Below are 20,900 nucleotides of genomic sequence, written 5' to 3'. Positions count from 1 at the left end.
GTCTGGTCCAACACTTCAATTCACTGTGCGAAGTGAATGGAGTGTTGCTTCACTTTCTAAATGCTGTCCTTTCAGAGAAAATCACTTTCCCTTGAAAGTACCTTAAGCTACTTACAAGCATTCACAAGAAACTCACATCTGTTTCTCTGAAAGAGAAGCAGTCTGGTCCAACACTTCAATTCACTGTGAGAAGTGAATAGAGTGTTGCTTCACATACTAAATGCTGTAGTTTCAGAGAAAATCACTTTCCTTTGAAAGTGCCTTAAGCTACTTACAAGCATTCACAAAAAACTCACATGCGTTTCTCTGAAAGAGAAGCAGTCTGTTCCAACACTTCAATTCACTGTGCGAAGTGAATGGAGTGTTGCTTCACTTTGTTAATGCTCTCCTTTCAGAGAAAATCACTTTCCTTTGAAACTGCCTTAAGCTACTTACAAGCATTCAACAGAAATTCACATGCGTTTTTCTGAAAGAGAAGCAGTCTGTTCCAACACTTCAATTCACTGTGTGAAGAGAATGGAGTGTTTCTTCACTTTCTAAATGCTGTCCATTCAGAGAAAATAACTTTCCTTTGAAAGTGCCTTAAGCTACTTACAAACATTCAACAGAAATTCTCATGCGTTTCTCTGAAAGAGAAGCAGTCTGTTCCAAAACTTCAATTCACTGTGCGAAGTGAGTGGAGTGTTGCTTCACTTTCTAAACGCTCTCCTTTTAGAGAAAATCACTCCCTTTTGAAAGTGCCTTAAGCTACTTACAAGAATTCACAAGAAACACACATCTCTTACTCTGAAAGAGAAGCAGTCTGTTCCAACACTTCAATACACTGTTTGAAGTGAATGGAGTGTGGCTTCACTTTCGAAATGCTGTCCTTTCAGAGAAAAATCACTTTCTTTGAAAGTGCCTTAAGCTACTTACAAGCATTCACAAAAAACTCACATGCGTTTCTCTGAAAGAGAAGCAGTCTGTTCCAACACTTCAGTTCACTGTGCGAAGTGAATGGAGTGTTGCTTCACTTTCTAAATGCTGTCCTTTCAGAGAAAATCACTTTCCCTTGAAAGTGCCTTAAGCTACGTACAAGCATTCTCATAAACTCACATGTGTTTCTCTGAAAGAGAAGCAGTCTGTTCCAACACTTCAATTCACTGTGAGAAGTGAATGGAGTGTTGCTTCACATACTAAATGCTGTAGTTTCAGAGAAAATCACTTTCCTTTGAAAGTGCCTTAAGCTACGTACAAGCATTCTCATAAACTCACATGCGTTTCTCTGAAAGAGAAGCAGTCTGTTCCAACACTTCAATTCACTGTGCGAAAGTGAATGGAGTGTTGCTTCACTTTCTAAATGCTCTCCTTTCAGAGAAAATCACTCCCTTTTGAAACTGCCTTAAGCTACTTACAAGCATTCACAAGAAACTCACATCTGTTTCTCTGAAAGAGAAGCAGTCTGTTCCAACACTTCAATTCACTGTGCCTAGTGAAAGGAGTGTTGCTTCACTTTCTAAACACTGTCCTTTCAGAGAAAATCACTTTCCCTTGAAAGTACCTTAAGCTACTTACAAGCATTCACAAGAAAATCACATCTATTTCTCTGAAAGAGAAGCAGTCTGTTCCATCACTTCAATTCACTGTGCGAAGTGAATGGAATATTGCTTCACTTTCTAAATCCTGTCCTTTCAGAGAAAATTCCTTTCCTATGAAAGTGCCTTAAGCTACTTACAAGCATTCACAAAAAACTCACATACGTTACTCTGAAAGAGAAGCAGTCTGTTCCAACACTTAAATTCACTATGCGAAGTTAACAGAGTGTTGCTTCACTTTCTAAATGCTGTCCTTTCAGAGAAAATCACTTTCCTTTGAAAGTGCCTTAAGCTACTTATAAGCATTCAAAGAAACTCACATGTGTTTTCTGAAAGAGAAGCAGTCTGTTCCAACACTTCAATTCACTGTGCGAAGTGAATGGAGTGTTGCTTCACTCTCTAAATGCTCTCCTTTCAGAGAAAATCACTTTCCTTTGAAACTGCCTTAAGCTACTTACAAGCATTCAACAGATTCACATGCGTTTTTCTGAAAGAGAAGCAGTCTGTTCCAACACTTCAATTCACTGTGCGAAGTGAATGGAGTGTTTCTTCACTTTCTAAATGCTGTCCTTTCAGAGAAAATCACTTTCCTTTGAAAGTGCCTTAAGCTACTTACAAACATTCAACAGAAATTCACATGCGTTTCTCTGAAAGAGAAGCAATCTGTTCCAAAACTTCAATTCACTGTGCGAAGTGAGTGGAGTGCTGCTTCACTTTCTAAATGCTCTCCTTTTAGAGAAAATCACTCCCTTTTGAAAGTGCATTAAGCTACTTACAAGCATTCACAAGAAACACACATCTCTTACTCTGAAAGAGAAGCAGTCTGTTCCAACACTTCAATTCACTGTTTGAAGAGAATGGAGTGTTGCTTCACTTTCGAAATGCTGTCCTTTCAGAGAAAATCCCTTTCCTTTGAAAGTGCCTTAAGCTACTTACAAGCATTCACAAAAAACTCACATGCGTTTCTATGAGAGAGAAGCAGTCTGTTCCAACACTTCAATTCACTGTGCGAAGTGAATGGAGTGTTGCTTCACTTTCTAAATGCTCTCCTTTGAGAGAAAATCACTTTCCCTTGAAAGCACCTTAAGCTACTTACAAGCATTCACAAGAAACTCACATCTGTTTCTCTGAAAGAGAAGCAGTCTGGTCCAACTCTTCAATTCACTGTGCGAAGTGAATGGAGTGTTGCTTCACTTTCTAAATGCTGTCCTTTCAGAGAAAATCACTTTCCATTGAAAGTACCTTAAGCTACTTACAAGCATTCACAAGAAACTCACATCTGTTTCTCTGAAAGAGAAGCAGTCTGTTCCAACACTTCAATTCACTGTGAGAAGTGAATGGAGTGTTGCTTCACATACTAAATGCTGTAGTTTCAGAGAAAATCACTTTCCTTTGAAAGTGCCTTAAGCTACTTACAAGCATTCACAAAAAACTCACATGCGTTTCTCTGAAAGAGAAGCAGTCTGTTCCAACACTTCAATTCACTGTGCGAAGTGAATGGAGTGTTGCTTCACTTTGTTAATGCTCTCCTTTCAGAGAAAATCACTTTCCTTTGAAACTGCCTTAAGCTACTTACAAGCATTCAACAGAAATTCACATGCGTTTTTCTGAAAGAGAAGCAGTCTGTTCCAACACTTCAATTCACTGTTTGAAGTGAATGGAGTGTTGCTTCACTTTTTAAATGCTGTCCTTTCAGAGAAAATCACTTTCTTTGAAAGTGCCTTAAGCTACTTACAAGCATTCACAAAAAACTCACATGCGTTTCTCTGAAAGAGAAGCAGTCTGTTCCAACACTTCAATTCACTGTGCGAAAGTGAATGGAGTGTTGCTTCACTTTCTAAATGCTCTCCTTTCAGAGAAAATCACTCCCTTTTGAAACTTCCTTAAGCTACTTACAAGCATTCACAAGAAACTCACATCTCTTACTCTGAACGAGAAGCAGTCTGTTAAAACACTTCAATTCACTGTTTGAAGTGAATGGAGTGTTGCTTCACTTTTTAAATGCTGTCCTTTCAGAGAAAATCACGTTCCTTTGAAAGTGTCTTAAGCTACTTACAAACATTCACAAAAAACTCACATGCGTTTCTCTGAAAAAGAAGCAGTCTGTTCCAACACTTCAATTCACAGTTTGAAGTGAACGGAGTGATGCTTCACTTTCTAAATGCTGTCCTTTCAGAGAAAATCACTTTCCTTTGAAACTGCCCTAAGCTACTTAAAAGCATTCGACAGAAATTCACATGCCTTTCTCTGAAAGAGAAGCAGTCTGTTCCAACACTTCAATTCACTGTGCGAAGTGAATGGAGTGTTGCTTCACTTTCTAAATGCAGTCCTTTCAGAGAAAATCACTTTCCCTTCAAAGTACCTTAAGCTACTTACAAGCATTCACAAGAAACTCACATCTGTTTCTCTGAAAGAGAAGCAGTCTGGTCCAACACTTCAATTCACTGTGCGAAGTGAAAGGAGTGTTGCTTCACTTTTTAAATGCTGTCCTTTCAGAGAAAATCACTTTCCATTGAAAGTACCTTAAGCTACTTACAAGCATTCACAAGAAACTCACATCTGTTTCTCTGAAAGAGAAGCAGTCTGTTCCAACACTTCAATTCACTGTGCGAAGTGAATGGAGTGTTGCTTCACTTTCTAAATGCTCTCCTTTCAGAGAAAATCACTCCCTTTTGAAACTGCCTTAAGCTACTTATAAGAATTCACAAGAAACTCACATCTCTTACTCTGAACGAGAAGCAGTCTGTTCCAACACTTCAATTCACTGTGCGAAAGTGAATGGCGTGTTGCTTCACTTTCGAAATGCTGTTCTTTCAGAGAAAATCACTTTCCTTTGAAAGTGCCTTAAGCTACTTACAAGCATTCACAAAAAACTCACATGCGTTTCTATGAGAGAGAAGCAGTCTGTTCCAACACTTCAATTCACTGTGCGAAGTGAATGGAGTGTTGCTTCACTTTCTAAATGCTCTCCTTTGAGAGAAAATCACTTTCCCTTGAAAGTACCTTAAGCTACTTACAAGCATTCACAAGAAACTCACATCTGTTTCTCTGAAAGAGAAGCAGTCTGGTCCAACACTTCAATTCACTGTGCGAAGTGAATGGAGTGTTGCTTCACTTTCTAAATGCTGTCTTTTCAGAGAAAATCACTTTCCCTTGAAAGTACCTTAAGCTACTGCAAGCATTCACAAGAAACTCACATCTGTTTCTCTGAAAGAGAAGCAGTCTGTTTCAACACTTCAATTCACTGTGAGAAGTGAATAGAGTGTTGCTTCACATACTAAATGCTGTAATTTCAGAGAAAATCACTTTCCTTTGAAAGTGCCTTAAGCTACTTACAAGCATTCACAAAAAACTCACATGCGTTTCTCTGAAAGAGAAGCAGTCTGTTCCAACACTTCAATTCACTGTGCGAAGTGAATGGAGTGTTGCTTCACTTTGTTAATGCTCTCCTTTCAGAGAAAATCACTTTCCTTTGAAACTGCCTTAAGCTACTTACAAGCATTCAACAGAAATTCACATTCGTTTTTCTGAAAGAGAAGCAGTCTGTTCCAACACTTCAATTCACTGTGTGAAGAGAATGGAGTGTTTCTTCACTTTCTAAATGCTGTCCATTCAGAGAAAATAACTTTCCTTTGAAAGTGCCTTAAGCTACTTACAAACATTCAACAGAAATTCTCATGCGTTTCTCTGAAAGAGAAGCAGTCTGTTCCAAAACTTCAATTCACTGTGCGAAGTGAGTGGAGTGTTGCTTCACTTTCGAAATGCTCTCCTTTTAGAGAAAATCACTCCCTTTTGAAAGTGCCTTAAGCTACTTACAAGCATTCACAAGAAACACACATCTCTTACTCTGAAAGAGAAGCAGTCTGTTCCAACACTTCAATACACTGTTTAAAGTGAATGGAGTGTTGCTTCACTTTCGAAATGCTGTCCTTTCAGAGAAAATCACTTTCCTTTGAAAGTGCCTTAAGCTACTTACAAGCATTCACAAAAAACTCACATGCGTTTCTCTGAAAGAGAAGCAGTCTGTTCCAACACTTCAATTCACTGTGCGAAGTGAATGGAGTGTTGCTTCACTTTCTAAATGCTGTCCTTTCAGAAAAAATCACTTTCCCTTGAAAGTACCTTAAGCTACTTACAAGCATTCACAAGAAACTCACATCTGTTTCTCTGAAAGAGAAGTAGTCTGGTCCAACACTTCAATTCACTGTGCGAAAGTGAATGGAGTGTTGCTTCACTTTCTAAATGCTGTCCTTTCAGAGAAAATCACTTTCCCTTGAAAGTACCTTAAGCTACTTACAAGCATTCACAAGAAACTCACATCTGTTACACTGAAAGAGAAGCAGTCTGTTCCAACACTTCAATTCACTGTGAGAAGTGAATGGAGTGTTGCTTCACATACTAAATGCTGTAGTTTCAGAGAAAATCACTTTCCTTTGAAAGTGCCTTAAGCTACGTACAAGCATTCTCATTAACTCACATGCGTTTCTCTGAAAGAGAAGCAGTCTGTTCCAACCCTTCAATTCACTGTGCGAAAGTGAATGGAGTGTTGCTTCACTTTCTAAATGCTCTCCTTTCAGAGAAAATCACTCCCTTTTGAAACTGCCTTAAGCTACTTACAAGCATTCACAAGAAACTCACATCTCTTACTCTGAACGAGAAGCAGTCTGTTCCAACACTTCAATTCACTGTTTGAAGTGAATGGAGTGTTGCTTCACTTTTTAAATGCTGTCCTTTTAGAGAAAATAACTTTCCCTTGAAAGTACCTTAAGCTACTTACAAGCATTCACAAGAAACTCACATCTGTTTCTCTGAAAGAGAAGCAGTCTGGTCCAACTCTTCAATTCACTGTGCGAAGTGAATGGAGTGTTGCTTCACTTTCTAAATGCTGTCCTTTCAGAGAAAATCACTTTCCCTTGAAAGTACCTTAAGCTACTTACAAGCATTCACAAGAAACTCACATCTGTTTCTCTGAAAGAGAAGCAGTCTGTTCCAACACTTCAATTCACTGTGAGAAGTGAATGGAGTGTTGCTTCACATACTAAATGCTGTAGTTTCAGAGAAAATCACTTTCCTTTGAAAGTGCCTTAAGCTACTTACAAGCATTCACAAAAAACTCACATGCGTTTCTCTGAAAGAGAAGCAGTCTGTTCCAACACTTCAATTCACTGTGCGAAGTGAATGGAGTGTTGCTTCACTTTGTTAATGCTCTCCTTTCAGAGAAAATCACTTTCCTTTGAAACTGCCTTAAGCTACTTACAAGCATTCAACAGAAATTCACATGCGTTTTTCTGAAAGAGAAGCAGTCTGTTCCAACACTTCAATTCACTGTTTGAAGTGAATGGAGTGTTGCTTCACTTTTTAAATGCTGTCCTTTCAGAGAAAATCACTTTCCTTTGAAAGTGCCTTAAGCTACTTACAAGCATTCACAAAAAACTCACATGCGTTTCTCTGAAAGAGAAGCAGTCTGTTCCAACACTTCAATTCACTGTGCGAAAGTGAATGGAGTGTTGCTTCACTTTCTAAATGCTCTCCTTTCAGAGAAAATCACTCCCTTTTGAAACTGCCTTAAGCTACTTACAAGCATTCACAAGAAACTCACATCTCTTACTCTGAACGAGAAGCAGTCTGTTAAAACACTTCAATTCACTGTTTGAAGTGAATGGAGTGTTGCTTCACTTTTTAAATGCTGTCCTTTCAGAGAAAATCACTTTCCTTTGAAAGTGCCTTAAGCTACTTACAAACATTCACAAAAAACTCACATCTGTTTCTCTGAAAGAGAAGCAGTCTGGTCCAACACTTCAATTCACTGGGTGAAGTGAATGGAGTGTTGCTTCACTTTCTAAATGCTGTCCTTTCAGAGAAAATCACTTTCCCTTGAAAGTACCTTAAGCTACTTACAAGCATTCACAAGAAACTCACATCTGTTACTCAGAAAGAGAAGCAGTCTGTTCCAACACTTCAATTCACTGTGAGAAGTGAATGGAGTGTTGCTTCACATACTAAATGCTGTAGTTTCAGAGAAAATCACTTTCCTTTGAAACTGCCTTAAGCTACTTAAAAGCATTGAACAGAAATTCACATGCGTTTCTCTGAAAGAGAAGCAGTCTGTTCCAACACTTCAATTCACTGTGCGAAGTGAATGGAGTGTTGCTTCACTTTCTAAATGCTGTCCTTTCAGAGAAAATCACTTTCCCTTCAAAGTACCTTAAGCTACTTACAAGCATTCACAAGAAACTCACATCTGTTTCTCTGAAAGAGAAGCAGTCTGGTCCAACACTTCAATTCACTGTGCGAAGTGAAAGGAGTGTTGCTTCACTTTCTAAATGCTGTCCTTTCAGAGAAAATCACTTTCCCTTGAAAGTACCTTAAGCTACTTACAAGCATTCACAAGAAACTCACATCTGTTTCTCTGAAAGAGAAGCAGTCTGTTCCAACACTTCAATTCACTGTGAGAAGTGAATGGAGTGTTGCTTCACTTTCTAAATGCTCTCCTTTCAGAGAAAATCACTTTCCCTTGAAAGTACCTTAAGCTACATACAAGCATTCACAAGAAACTCACATCTGTTTCTCTGAAAGAGAAGCATTCTGGTCCAACACTTCAATTCACTGTGCGAAGTGAAAGGAGTGTTGCTTCACTTTCTAAATGCTGTCCTTTCAGAGAAAATCACTTTCCATTGAAAGTACCTTAAGCTACTTACAAGCATTCACAAGAGACTCACATCTGTTTCTCTGAAAGAGAAGCAGTCTGTTCCAACACTTCAATTCACTGTGCGAAGTGAATGGAGTGTTGCTTCACTTTTTAAATGCTGTCCTTTCAGAGAAAATCACTTTCCATTGAAAGTACCTTAAGCTACTTACAAGCATTCACAAGAAACTCACATCTGTTTCTCTGAAAGAGAAGCAGTCTGTTCCAACACTTCAATTCACTGTGCGAAGTGAATGGAGTGTTGCTTCACTTTCTAAATGCTCTCCTTTCAGAGAAAATCACTCCCTTTTGAAACTGCCTTAAGCTACTTATAAGAATTCACAAGAAACTCACATCTCTTACTCTGAACGAGAAGCAGTCTGTTCCAACACTTCAATTCACTGTGCGAAAGTGAATGGAGTGTTGCTTCACTTTCGAAATGCTGTTCTTTCAGAGAAAATCACTTTCCTTTGAAAGTGCCTTAAGCTACTTACAAGCATTCACAAAAAACTCACATGGGTTTCTATGAGAGAGAAGCAGTCTGTTCCAACACTTCAATTCACTGTGCGAAGTGAATGGAGTGTTGCTTCACTTTCTAAATGCTCTCCTTTGAGAGAAAATCACTTTCCCTTGAAAGTACCTTAAGCTACTTACAAGCATTCACAAGAAACTCACATCTGTTTCTCTGAAAGAGAAGCAGTCTGGTCCAACACTTCAATTCACTGTGCGAAGTGAATGGAGTGTTGCTTCACTTTCTAAATGCTGTCCTTTCAGAGAAAATCACTTTCCCTTGAAAGTACCTTAAGCTACTGCAAGCATTCACAAGAAACTCACATCTGTTTCTCTGAAAGAGAAGCAGTCTGTTTCAACACTTCAATTCACTGTGAGAAGTGAATAGAGTGTTGCTTCACATACTAAATGCTGTAATTTCAGAGAAAATCACTTTCCTTTGAAAGTGCCTTAAGCTACTTACAAGCATTCACAAAAAACTCACATGCGTTTCTCTGAAAGAGAAGCAGTCTGTTCCAACACTTCAATTCACTGTGCGAAGTGAATGGAGTGTTGCTTCACTTTGTTAATGCTCTCCTTTCAGAGAAAATCACTTTCCTTTGAAACTGCCTTAAGCTACTTACAAGCATTCAACAGAAATTCACATTCGTTTTTCTGAAAGAGAAGCAGTCTGTTCCAACACTTCAATTCACTGTGTGAAGAGAATGGAGTGTTTCTTCACTTTCTAAATGCTGTCCATTCAGAGAAAATAACTTTCCTTTGAAAGTGCCTTAAGCTACTTACAAACATTCAACAGAAATTCTCATGCGTTTCTCTGAAAGAGAAGCAGTCTGTTCCAAAACTTCAATTCACTGTGCGAAGTGAGTGGAGTGTTGCTTCACTTTCTAAATGCTCTCCTTTTAGAGAAAATCACTCCCTTTTGAAAGTGCCTTAAGCTACTTACAAGCATTCACAAGAAACACACATCTCTTACTCTGAAAGAGAAGCAGTCTGTTCCAACACTTCAATACACTGTTTAAAGTGAATGGAGTGTTGCTTCACTTTCGAAATGCTGTCCTTTCAGAGAAAATCACTTTCCTTTGAAAGTGCCTTAAGCTACTTACAAGCATTCACAAAAAACTCACATGCGTTTCTCTGAAAGAGAAGCAGTCTGTTCCAACACTTCAATTCACTGTGCGAAGTGAATGGAGTGTTGCTTCACTTTCTAAATGCTGTCCTTTCAGAAAAAATCACTTTCCCTTGAAAGTACCTTAAGCTACTTACAAGCATTCACAAGAAACTCACATCTGTTTCTCTGAAAGAGAAGTAGTCTGGTCCAACACTTCAATTCACTGTGCGAAAGTGAATGGAGTGTTGCTTCACTTTCTAAATGCTGTCCTTTCAGAGAAAATCACTTTCCCTTGAAAGTACCTTAAGCTACTTACAAGCATTCACAAGAAACTCACATCTGTTACACTGAAAGAGAAGCAGTCTGTTCCAACACTTCAATTCACTGTGAGAAGTGAATGGAGTGTTGCTTCACATACTAAATGCTGTAGTTTCAGAGAAAATCACTTTCCTTTGAAAGTGCCTTAAGCTACGTACAAGCATTCTCATTAACTCACATGCGTTTCTCTGAAAGAGAAGCAGTCTGTTCCAACCCTTCAATTCACTGTGCGAAAGTGAATGGAGTGTTGCTTCACTTTCTAAATGCTCTCCTTTCAGAGAAAATCACTCCCTTTTGAAACTGCCTTAAGCTACTTACAAGCATTCACAAGAAACTCACATCTCTTACTCTGAACGAGAAGCAGTCTGTTCCAACACTTCAATTCACTGTTTGAAGTGAATGGAGTGTTGCTTCACTTTTTAAATGCTGTCCTTTTAGAGAAAATAACTTTCCCTTGAAAGTACCTTAAGCTACTTACAAGCATTCACAAGAAACTCACATCTGTTTCTCTGAAAGAGAAGCAGTCTGGTCCAACTCTTCAATTCACTGTGCGAAGTGAATGGAGTGTTGCTTCACTTTCTAAATGCTGTCCTTTCAGAGAAAATCACTTTCCCTTGAAAGTACCTTAAGCTACTTACAAGCATTCACAAGAAACTCACATCTGTTTCTCTGAAAGAGAAGCAGTCTGTTCCAACACTTCAATTCACTGTGAGAAGTGAATGGAGTGTTGCTTCACATACTAAATGCTGTAGTTTCAGAGAAAATCACTTTCCTTTGAAAGTGCCTTAAGCTACTTACAAGCATTCACAAAAAACTCACATGCGTTTCTCTGAAAGAGAAGCAGTCTGTTCCAACACTTCAATTCACTGTGCGAAGTGAATGGAGTGTTGCTTCACTTTGTTAATGCTCTCCTTTCAGAGAAAATCACTTTCCTTTGAAACTGCCTTAAGCTACTTACAAGCATTCAACAGAAATTCACATGCGTTTTTCTGAAAGAGAAGCAGTCTGTTCCAACACTTCAATTCACTGTTTGAAGTGAATGGAGTGTTGCTTCACTTTTTAAATGCTGTCCTTTCAGAGAAAATCACTTTCCCTTGAAAGTACCTTAAGCTACTTACAAGCATTCACAAGAAACTCACATCTGTTACTCTGAAAGAGAAGCAGTCTGTTCCAACACTTCAATTCACTGTGAGAAGTGAATGGAGTGTTGCTTCACATACTAAATGCTGTAGTTTCAGAGAAAATCACTTTCCTTTGAAAGTGCCTTAAGCTACGTACAAGCATTCTCATTAACTCACATGCGTTTCTCTGAAAGAGAAGCAGTCTGTTCCAACCCTTCAATTCACTGTGCGAAAGTGAATGGAGTGTTGCTTCACTTTCTAAATGCTCTCCTTTCAGAGAAAATCACTCCCTTTTGAAACTGCCTTAAGCTACTTACAAGCATTCACAAGAAACTCACATCTCTTACTCTGAACGAGAAGCAGTCTGTTCCAACACTTCAATTCACTGTTTGAAGTGAATGGAGTGTTGCTTCACTTTTTAAATGCTGTCCTTTTAGAGAAAATAACTTTCCCTTGAAAGTACCTTAAGCTACTTACAAGCATTCACAAGAAACTCACATCTGTTTCTCTGAAAGAGAAGCAGTCTGGTCCAACACTTCAATTCACTGTGCGAAGTGAATGGAGTGTTGCTTCACTTTCTAAATGCTGTCCTTTCAGAGAAAATCACTTTCCCTTGAAAGTACCTTAAGCTACTTACAAGCATTCACAAGAAACTCACATCTGTTACTCAGAAAGAGAAGCAGTCTGTTCCAACACTTCAATTCAATGTGAGAAGTGAATGGAGTGTTGCTTCACATACTAAATGCTGTAGTTTCAGAGAAAATCACTTTCCTTTGAAAGTGCCTTAAGCTACTTACAAGCATTCACAAAAAACTCACATGCGTTTCTCTGAAAGAGAAGCAGTGTGTTCCAACACTTCAATTCACTGTGCGAAAGTGAATGGAGTGTTGCTTCACTTTCTAAATGCTCTCCTTTCAGAGAAAATCACTCCCTTTTGAAACTGCCTTAAGCTACTTACAAGCATTCACAAGAAACTCACATCTCTTACTCTGAACGAGAAGCAGTCTGTTCCAACACTTCAATTCAATGTTTGAAGTGAATGGAGTGTTGCTTCACTTTTTAAATGCTGTCCTTTCAGAGAAAATCACTTTCCTTTGAAAGTGCCTTAAGCTACTTACAAACATTCACAAAAAACTCACATCTGTTTCTCTGAAAGAGAAGCAGTCTGGTCCAACACTTCAATTCACTGTGTGAAGTGAATGGAGTGTTGCTTCACTTTCTAAATGCTGTCCTTTCAGAGAAAATCACTTTCCCTTGAAAGTACCTTAAGCTACTTAAAAGCATTCACAAGAAACTCACATCTGTTTCTCTGAAAGAGAAGCAGTCTGTTCCAACACTTCAATTCACTGTGAGAAGTGAATGGAGTGTTGCTTCACTTTCTAAATGCTCTCCTTTCAGAGAAAATCACTTTCCCTTGAAAGTACCTTAAGCTACTTACAAGCATTCACAAGAAACTCACATCTGTTTCTCTGAAAGAGAAGCAGTCTGGTCCAACACTTCAATTCACTGTGCAAAGTGAAAGGAGTGTTGCTTCACTTTCTAAATGCTGTCCTTTCAGAGAAAATCACTTTCCATTGAAAGTACCTTAAGCTACTTACAAGCATTCACAAGAGACTCACATCTGTTTCTCTGAAAGAGAAGCAGTCTGTTCCAACACTTCAATTCACTGTGCGAAGTGAATGGAGTGTTGCTTCACTTTCGAAATGCTGTCCTTTCAGAGAAAATCACTTTCCTTTGAAAGTGCCTTAAGCTACTTACAAGCATTCACAAAAAACTCACATGCGTTTCTATGAGAGAGAAGCAGTCTGTTCCAACACTTCAATTCACTGTGCGAAGTGAATGGAGTGTTGCTTCACTTTCTAAATGCTCTCCTTTGAGAGAAAATCACTTTCCCTTGAAAGTACCTTAAGCTACTTACAAGCATTCACAAGAAACTCACATCTGTTTCTCTGAAAGAGAAGCAGTCTGGTCCAACATTTCAATTCACTGTGCGAAGTGAATGGAGTTTGCTTCACTTTCTAAATGCTGTCCTTTCAGAGAAAATCACTTTCCCTTGAAAGTACCTTAAGCTACTTACAAGCATTCACAAGAAACTCACATGTGTTTCTCTGAAAGAGAAGCAGTCTGTTCCAACACTTCAATTCACTGTGAGAAGTGAATAGAGTGTTGCTTCACATACTAAATGCTGTAGTTTCAGAGAAAATCACTTTCCTTTGAAAGTGCCTTAAGCTACTTACAAGCATTCACAAAAAACTCACATGCGTTTCTCTGAAAGAGAAGCAGTCTGTTCCAACACTTCAATTCACTGTGCGAAGTGAATGGAGTGTTTCTTCACTTTGTTAATGCTCTCCTTTCAGAGAAAATCACTTTCCTTTGAAACTGCCTTAAGCTACTTACAAGCATTCAACAGAAATTCACATGCGTTTTTCTGAAAGAGAAGCAGTCTGTTCCAACACTTCAATTCACTGTGTGAAGAGAATGGAGTGTTTCTTCACTTTCTAAATGCTGTCCATTCAGAGAAAATAACTTTCCTTTGAAAGTGCCTTAAGCTACTTACAAACATTCAACAGAAATTCTCATGCGTTTCTCTGAAAGAGAAGCAGTCTGTTCCAAAAGTTCAATTCACTGTGCGAAGTGAGTGGAGTGTTGCTTCACTTTCTAAATGCTCTCCTTTTAGAGAAAATCACTCCCTTTTGAAAGTGCCTTAAGCTACTTACAAGCATTCACAAGAAACACACATCTCTTACTCTGAAAGAGAAGCAGTCTGTTCCAACACTTCAATACACTGTTTGAAGTGAATGGAGTGTTGCTTCACTTTCGAAATGCTGTCCTTTCAGAGAAAATCACTTTCTTTGAAAGTGCCTTAAGCTACTTACAAGCATTCACAAAAAACTCACATGCGTTTCTCTGAAAGAGAAGCAGTCTGTTCCAACACTTCAGTTCACTGTGCGAAGTGAATGGAGTGTTGCTTCACTTTCTAAATGCTGTCCTTTCAGAGAAAATCACTTTCCCTTGAAAGTGCCTTAAGCTACGTACAAGCATTCTCATAAACTCACATGCGTTTCTCTGAAAGAGAAGCAGTGTGTTCCAACACTTCAATTCACTGTGAGAAGTGAATGGAGTGTTGCTTCACATACTAAATGCTGTAGTTTCAGAGAAAATCACTTTCCTTTGAAAGTGCCTTAAGCTACGTACAAGCATTCTCATAAACTCACATGCGTTTCTCTGAAAGAGAAGCAGTCTGTTCCAACACTTCAATTCACTGTGCGAAAGTGAATGGAGTGTTGCTTCACTTTCTAAATGCTCTCCTTTCAGAGAAAATCACTCCCTTTTGAAACTGCCTTAAGCTACTTACAAGCATTCACAAGAAACTCACATCTGTTTCTCTGAAAGAGAAGCAGTCTGTTCCAACACTTCAATTCACTGTGCGAAGTGAAAGGAGTGTTGCTTCACTTTCTAAACACTGTCCTTTCAGAGAAAATCACTTTCCCTTGAAAGTACCTTAAGATACTTACAAGCATTCACAAGAAACTCACATCTGTTTCTCTGAAAGAGAAGCAGTCTCTTCCATCACTTCAATTCACTGTGCGAAGTGAATGGAATATTGCTTCACTTTCTAAATCCTGTCCTTTCAGAGAAAATCCCTTTCCTATGAAAGTGCCTTAAGCTACTTACAAGCATTCACAAAAAACTCACATACGTTACTCTGAAAGAGGAGCAGTCTGTTCCAACACTTAAATTCACTATGCGAAGTTAACAGAGTGTTGCTTCACTTTCTAAATGCTGTCCTTTCAGAGAAAATCACTTTCCTTTGAAAGTGCCTTAAGCTACTTATAAGCATTCAAAGAAACTCACATGCGTTTTCTGAAAGAGAAGCAGTCTGTTCCAACACTTCAATTCACTGTGCGAAGTGAATGGAGTGTTGCTTCACTCTCTAAATGCTCTCCTTTCAGAGAAAATCACTTTCCTTTGAAACTGCCTTAAGCTACTTACAAGCATTCAACAGAAATTCACATGCGTTTTCTGAAAGAGAAGCAGTCTGTTCCAACACTTCAATTCACTGTGCGAAGTGAATGGAGTGTTTCTTCACTTTCTAAATGCTGTCCTTTCAGAGAAAATCACTTTCCTTTGAAAGTGCCTTAAGCTACTTACAAACATTCAACAGAAATTCACATGCGTTTCTCTGAAAGAGAAGCAATCTGTTCCAAAACTTCAATTCACTGTGCGAAGTGAGTGGAGTGCTGCTTCACTTTCTAAATGCTCTCCTTTTAGAGAAAATCACTCCCTTTTGAAAGTGCATTAAGCTACTTACAAGCATTCACAAGAAACACACATCTCTTACTCTGAAAGAGAAGCAGTCTGTTCCAACACTTCAATTCACTGTTTGAAGAGAATGGAGTGTTGCTTCACTTTCGAAATGCTGTCCTTTCAGAGAAAATCCCTTTCCTTTGAAAGTGCCTTAAGCTACTTACAAGCATTCACAAAAAACTCACATGCGTTTCTATGAGAGAGAAGCAGTCTGTTCCAACACTTCAATTCACTGTGCGAAGTGAATGGAGTGTTGCTTCACTTTCTAAATGCTCTCCTTTGAGAGAAAATCACTTTCCCTTGAAAGTACCTTAAGCTACTTACAAGCATTCACAAGAAACTCACATCTGTTTCTCTGAAAGAGAAGCAGTCTGGTCCAACACTTCAATTCACTGTGCGAAGTGAATGGAGTGTTGCTTCACTTTCTAAATGCTGTCCTTTCAGAGAAAATCACTTTCCATGAAAGTACCTTAAGCTACTTACAAGCATTCACAAGAAACTCACATCTGTTTCTCTGAAAGAGAAGCAGTCTGTTCCAACACTTCAATTCACTGTGAGAAGTGAATGGAGTGTTGCTTCACATACTAAATGCTGTAGTTTCAGAGAAAATCACTTTCCTTTGAAAGTGCCTTAAGCTACTTACAAGCATTCACAAAAAACTCACATGCGTTTCTCTGAAAGAGAAGCAGTCTGTTCCAACACTTCAATTCACTGTGCGAAGTGAATGGAGTGTTGCTTCACTTTGTTAATGCTCTCCTTTCAGAGAAAATCACTTTCCTTTGAAACTGCCTTAAGCTACTTACAAGCATTCAACAGAAATTCACATGCGTTTTTCTGAAAGAGAAGCAGTCTGTTCCAACACTTCAATTCACTGTGTGAAGAGAATGGAGTGTTTCTTCACTTTCTAAATGCTGTCCATTCAGAGAAAATAACTTTCCTTTGAAAGTGCCTTAAGCTACTTACAAACATTCAACAGAAATTCTCATGCGTTTCTCTGAAAGAGAAGCAGTCTGTTCCAAAACTTCAATTCACTGTGCGAAGTGAGTGGAGTGTTGCTTCACTTTCTAAATGCTCTCCTTTTAGAGAAAATCACTCCCTTTTGAAAGTGCCTTAAGCTAATTACAAGCATTCACAAGAAACACACATCTCTTACTCTGAAAGAGAAGCAGTCTGTTCCAACACTTCAATTCACTGTGCGAAGTGAATGGAGTGTTGCTTCACTTTCGAAATGCTGTCCTTTCAGAGAAAATCACTTTCCTTTGAAAGTGCCTTAAGCTACTTACAAGCATTCACAAAAAACTCACATGCGTTTCTCTGAAAGAGAAGCAGTCTGTTCCAACACTTCAGTTCACTGTGCGAAGTGAATGGAGTGTTGCTTCGCTTTCTAAATGCTGTCCTTTCAGAGAAAATCACTTTCCCTTCAAAGTACCTTAAGCTACTTACAAGCATTCACAAGAAACTCACATCTGTTTCTCTGAAAGAGAAGCAGTCTGGTCCCACACTTCAATTCACTGTGCGAAGTGAAAGGAGTGTTGCTTCACTTTCTAAATGCTGTCCTTTCAGAGAAAATCACTTTCCATTGAAAGTACCTTAAGCTACTTACAAGCATTCACAAGAAACTCACATCTGTTTCTCTGAAAGAGAAGCAGTCTGTTCCAACACTTCAATTCACTGTGCGAAGTGAATGGAGTGTTGCTTCACTTTCTAAATGCTCTCCTTTCAGAGAAAATCACTCCCTTTTGAAACTGCCTTAAGCTACTTATAAGAATTCACAAGAAACTCACATCTCTTACTCTGAACGAGAAGCAGTCTGTTCCAACACTTCAATTCACTGTGAGAAGTGAATGGAGTGTTGCTTCACATACTAAATGCTGTAGTTTCAGAGAAAATCACTTTCCTTTGAAAGTGCCTTAAGCTACTTACAAGCATTCACAAAAAACTCACATGCGTTTCTCTGAAAGAGAAGCAGTCTGTTCCAACAATTCAATTCACTGTGCGAAGTGAATGGAGTGTTGCTTCACTTTGTTAATGCTCTCCTTTCAGAGAAAATCACTTTCCTTTGAAACTGCCTTAAGCTACTTACAAGCATTCAACAGAAATTCACATGTGTTTTTCTGAAAGAGAAGCAGTCTGTTCCAACACTTCAATTCACTGTGTGAAGAGAATGGAGTGTTTCTTCACTTTCTAAATGCTGTCCATTCAGAGAAAATAACTTTCCTTTGAAAGTGCCTTAAGCTACTTACAAACATTCAACAGAAATTCTCATGCGTTTCTCTGAAAGAGAAGCAGTCTGTTCCAAAAGTTCAATTCACTGTGCGAAGTGAGTGGAGTGTTGCTTCACTTTCTAAATGCTCTCCTTTTAGAGAAAATCACTCCCTTTTGAAAGTGCCTTAAGCTACTTACAAGCCTTCACAAGAAACACACATCTCTTACTCTGAAAGAGAAGCAGTCTGTTCCAACACTTCAATTCACTGTGCGAAGTGAATGGAGTGTTGCTTCACTTTCGAAATGCTGTCCTTTCAGAGAAAATCACTTTCCTTTGAAAGTGCCTTAAGCTACTTACAAGCATTCACAAAAAACTCACATGCGTTTCTCTGAAAGAGAAGCAGTCTGTTCCAACACTTCAATTCACTGTGCGAAAGTGTATGGAGTGTTACTTCACTTTCTAAATGCTCTCTTTTCAGAGAAAATCACTTTCCTTTGAAACTGCCTTAAGCTACCTACAAGCATTCAACAGAAGTTCATATGCGTTTCTCTGAAAGAGAAGCAGTCTGTTCCAACACTTCAATTCACTGTGAGAAGTGAATGGAGTGCTTCTTCACATACTAAATGCTGTAGTTTCAGAGAAAATCACTTTCCTTTGAAAGTGCCTTAAGCTACTTACAAGCATTCACAAGAAACTCACATTTGTTACTCAGAAAGAGAAGCAGTCTGTTCCAACACTTCAATTCACTGTGCGAAGTGAATGGAGTGTTGCTTCACTTTCGAAATGCTGTCCTTTCAGAGAAAATCACTTTCCTTTGAAAGTGCCTTAAGCTACTTACAAGCATTCACAAAAAACTCACATGCGTTTCTCTGAAAGAGAAGCAGTCTGTTCCAACACTTCAATTCACTGTGCGAAGTGAATGGAGTGTTGCTTCACTTTCTAAATGCTGTCCTTTCAGAGAAAATCACTTTCCCTTGAAAGTACCTTAAGCTACTTACAAGCATTCACAAGAAACTCACATCTGTTTCTCTGAAAGAGAAGCAGTCTGTTCCAACACTTCAATTCACTGTGAGAAGTGAATGGAGTGCTTCTTCACATACTAAATGCTGTAGTTTCAGAGAAAATCACTTTCCTTTGAAAGTGCCTTAAGCTACTTACAAGCATTCACAAAAAACTCACATGCGTTTCTCTGAAAGAGAAGCAGTCTGTTCCAACACTTCAATTCACTGTGCGAAAGTGAATGGAGTGTTGCTTCACTTTCTAAATGCTCTCCTTTCAGAGAAAATCACTCCCTTTTGAAAGTGCCTTAAGCTACTTATAAGAATTCACTAGAAACTCACATCTCTTACTCTGAACGAGAAGCAGTCGGTTCCAACACTTCAATTCACTATTTGAAGTGAATGGAGTGTTTCTTCACTTTCTAAATGCTCTCTTTTCAGAGAAAATCACTTTCCTTTGAAACTGCCTTAAGCTACCTACAAGCATTCAACAGAAATTCACATGCGTTTCTCTGAAAGAGAAGCAGTCTGTTCCAACACTTCAATTCACTGTTTGAAGTGAATGGAGTGTTGCTTCACTTTCAAAATGCTGTCCTTTCAGAGAAAATCACTTTCCTTTGAAAGTGCCTTAAGCTACTTACAAGCTTTCACAAAAAACTCACATGCGTTTCTCTGAAAGAGAAGCAGTCTGTTCCAACACTTCAATTCACTGTGCGAAGTGAATGGAGTGTTGCTTCACTTTCTAAATGCTGTCCTTTCAGAGAAAATAACTTTCCCTTGAAAGTACCTTAAGCTACTTACAAGCATTCACAAGAAACTCACATCTGTTTCTCTGAAAGAGAAGCAGTCTGGTCCAACACTTCAATTCACTGTGCGAAGTGAATGGAGTGTTGCTTCACTTTCTAAATGCTGTCCTTTCAGAGAAAATCACTTTCCCTTCAAAGTACCTTAAGCTACTTACAAGCATTCACAAGAAACTCACATGTGTTACTCAGAAAGAGAAGCAGTCTGTTCGAACACTTCAATTCACTGTGAGAAGTGAATGGAGAGTTGCTTCACATACTAAATGCTGTAGTTTCAGAGAAAATCACTTTCCTTTGAAAGTGCCTTAAGCTACTTACAAGCATTCACAAAAAACTCACATGCGTTTCTCTGAAAGAGAAGCAGTCTGTTCCAACACTTCAATTCACTGTGCGAAAGTGAATGGAGTGTTGCTTCACTTTCTAAATGCTCTCCTTTCAGAGAAAATCACTCCCTTTTGAAACTGCCTTAAGCTACTTAAAAGCATTCACAAGAAACTCACATCTCTTACTCTGAACGAGAAGCAGTCTGTTCCAACACTTCAATTCACTGTTTGAAGTGAATGGAGTGTTGCTTCACTTTTTAAATGCTGTCCTTTCAGAGAAAATCACTTTCCTTTGAAAGTGCCTTAAGCTACTTACAAACATTCACAAAAAACTCACATCTGTTTCTCTGAAAGAGAAGCAGTCTGGTCTAACACTTCAATTCACTGTGCGAAGTGAATGGAGTGTTGCTTCACTTTCTAAATGCTGTCCTTTCAGAGAAAATCACTTTCCCTTGAAAGTACCTTAAGCTACTTACAAGCATTCACAAGAAACTCACATCTGTTACTCAGAAAGAGAAGCAGTCTGTTCCAACACTTCAATTCACTGTGAGAAGTGAATGGAGTGTTGCTTCACATACTAAATGCTGTAGTTTCAGAGAAAATCACTTTCCTTTGAAACTGCCTTAAGCTACTTAAAAGCATTCAACAGAAATTCACATGCGTTTCTCTGAAAGAGAAGCAGTCTGTTCCAACACTTCAATTCACTGTGCGAAGTGAATGGAGTGTTGCTTCACTTTCTAAATGCTGTCCTTTCAGAGAAAATCACTTTCCCTTCAAAGTACCTTAAGCTACTTACAAGCATTCACAAGAAACTCACATCTGTTTCTCTGAAAGAGAAGCAGTCTGGTCCAACACTTCAATTCACTGTGCGAAGTGAAAGGAGTGTTGCTTCACTTTCTAAATGCTGTCCTTTCAGAGAAAATCACTTTCCCTTGAAAGTACCTTA

This window comes from Myodes glareolus, chromosome X, assembly GCF_982192425.1.
Source record: "Myodes glareolus chromosome X, mMyoGla1.1, whole genome shotgun sequence".
Taxonomy (NCBI): Eukaryota; Metazoa; Chordata; class Mammalia; order Rodentia; family Cricetidae; genus Myodes; species Myodes glareolus.
Note: the sequence above shows the minus strand (reverse complement) of the source record.